This window comes from Tarenaya hassleriana, unplaced genomic scaffold, assembly GCF_000463585.1.
Source record: "Tarenaya hassleriana unplaced genomic scaffold, ASM46358v1 Cleome455, whole genome shotgun sequence".
In the NCBI taxonomy this organism is placed as follows: domain Eukaryota; kingdom Viridiplantae; phylum Streptophyta; class Magnoliopsida; order Brassicales; family Cleomaceae; genus Tarenaya; species Tarenaya hassleriana.
Genome location: NW_010967256.1, coordinates 48,655 through 51,123, shown reverse-complemented (window position 1 = coordinate 51,123; position 2,469 = coordinate 48,655).

Below are 2,469 nucleotides of genomic sequence, written 5' to 3'. Positions count from 1 at the left end.
CGCCCTATAGACGAACGTCGTCTATTTCAGACAGTCGAACTTAGTGAACGAGAAAGCAGTCGAATCAGATGAGGTGGCTTGTCCATGCCTTATGTTCGACATATGATATCATGATACAAAAGGATCATCAACCGGAATCATCTCTGGCGTTCGTAAAGATCACGAACAAACTCTATTCGAGATAGGTAGTCATAGTGTCTTGCTAGAGACCGCCTATGACTTGTATATCCGAAATAGAGATTTCGGGTTATACTGCTATATCGAATGAGCCTACAGGGTCACACACGCAGGGAAGGACAAAACGCACGAGAAAACGACGGAAAAACCAAGACGGAAGAGTCTGGAACGGACGGACCAGAAGTCCAGAACGGACGGTCCGTCGTGCCAGACCCGAGGTCCAGAACGAACTGTCCGTTCCAGAAAGTCTGGAACGGACGATCCACGTGAGCAGACCGTCCGTTCTACGTGCTGGAACGGACGGTCCACGTGCTTTTCTGGACCGTCCGTTCTGGGCTTCAGTTTTTCCGAAATTAAACCGAATTAGGGTTAAATCACCTTATAAGAAGGAGATTAAAAACCCTAACTCGTGAGAGACGAAAGAAAGCCGACTTTTGGCAGAAAAGAGAGAGTTTTTGGAGATCCAAAAACGAGTTCTAAGTCTCGAGATTTCTCGGTGCACATATCGAATAGAGATTCGAGTCCTAGTAGACAAGTTCCAATCGTTGGAATCCATCCCGAGGTATGGATACGTGTAGACGGCGAGGTAATCTTCCTGCCTAAGTGATCGGACAAATTCTTCAGTTGATACAGGCCCCGGATCGATTGAGGTAAGCGTTCTAACGTTTCTACGATTCATTAGAAGCATGATTCTAAATTTTTGTTTTATATCCGCTGCGCAAACCCTAGAATCGATCTCTTAGGAATAGGATTCGCTCTAGTGATCCCAGGAAACCCAACACTCAGGATACAGCACGATGCATTATATGGGGAGTTTCGCGGGTTCCGCAACCGACTATTCCCAGACGAGCAACCACCAGTACCCATGGAGAACGACAGAGATGATGCACCAGCAGACGACTAGACCATAGTTCAGGTAGGTCTTCCCTTTTCTATTTTAGTACAGATATAGTAGGCCTTTCGGATGTATTTTGGAGACTCGGATTTTGCATACTCTGGACTTATTTATCTATATGCGAGCCTCTATGTTTTTTTTCGGTTAACGTTTGTTGTTCTGTGAGCGTTCATACCGATACATGAGAGATGAGTATCAGTTTCCGAGTGACGATGAGTGGATAGATCCCAGTTCACAGAGAGTGTGAGAGTTCTGGCGTTTGACGTGAGTTAACTTCATTGCGAGCGAACGAATTTCGCAGAGCTAAGCCTTCTCTACCCTTTTACTGGTTCTCTTCATACGTTATTTCCGATTCTATTTTTCCGGGCGAGAGTCTACACCGTGGACGGTGTATGAATCAAGTCTGGGGGGGGTGGATAGATCCTTCACCTATTCAGGCCTATCTACTTAGGATTGCATTTAGTTTAGGTGCATTTTATCATGGCATATAGACTTAGGAAAATTTTTCACTTTTGCATATCACTTTGCATTAGTTGCATTCACGTTTTCTTTTTCCTTTTCCCATATAGACGATTTTTGTTAGGTTTGCATGATTGCATATGACATATAGATATAGGTTCATATAGGTTCACGTGCACACCTCGGACACCCGTTTTGAACATCATTTGGAAGATTTGTGGAATGATAGAGTAGGAACATCTTGATGATCTAGTGACTTTGTAGAATGTGGTTGAACCGTGTCGAATTGATAGTTCTCCAGATTTCTATATATAGTTTGTGGGATAAGGTTGTTGTTTGGGACCTACGGAGTTGAAACGACTATATCCAGGTTATATGTTTCGTTTAGAACCTTTTTTTCGAGTCTTGCAGGTCGACAAAATCTAGTTCAACAAACATCTTGGGAAAATAAAGCATCTCGACACTCCGCTGTCAAAATCTCGGTAACGAAAATCGTTCGAGGATATGAGTGCATCAATCGATGGTTCGGGTCTAAGTTATGGGTCGGACATTGCATTGAAAAGAAAAAAAAAAGAGAAGAAAACCGATGTCCTTCGACTTCAACGTCCTAGAAACCCGAGATGCGTGCGTTTGACGGAAAAATCCTACAAAAAGGTAAAAATCCAGGCATGAAGTAGAACTAAGATCGAAAAAGCAAAAGTTGAAATAAGGATAGGTTCAGAAATAGACTTGGTGAGTAATAGAGATTCTAATGGGTTCTAGGTGACAATAAAAGTCCCATGACTAGGTAGAGTAGTCTTTGGTAGAAAGATCATAGTAGACCGGTTTGGGTACGATTCACGGGGAGCTAGCATCAGATGGATGTTTCGCTTTTGAGTTTCATGAAGATGCTATTTGATGTTCGTCATCCCTGTTTTGCAGATTTTATTCCTTCGTTC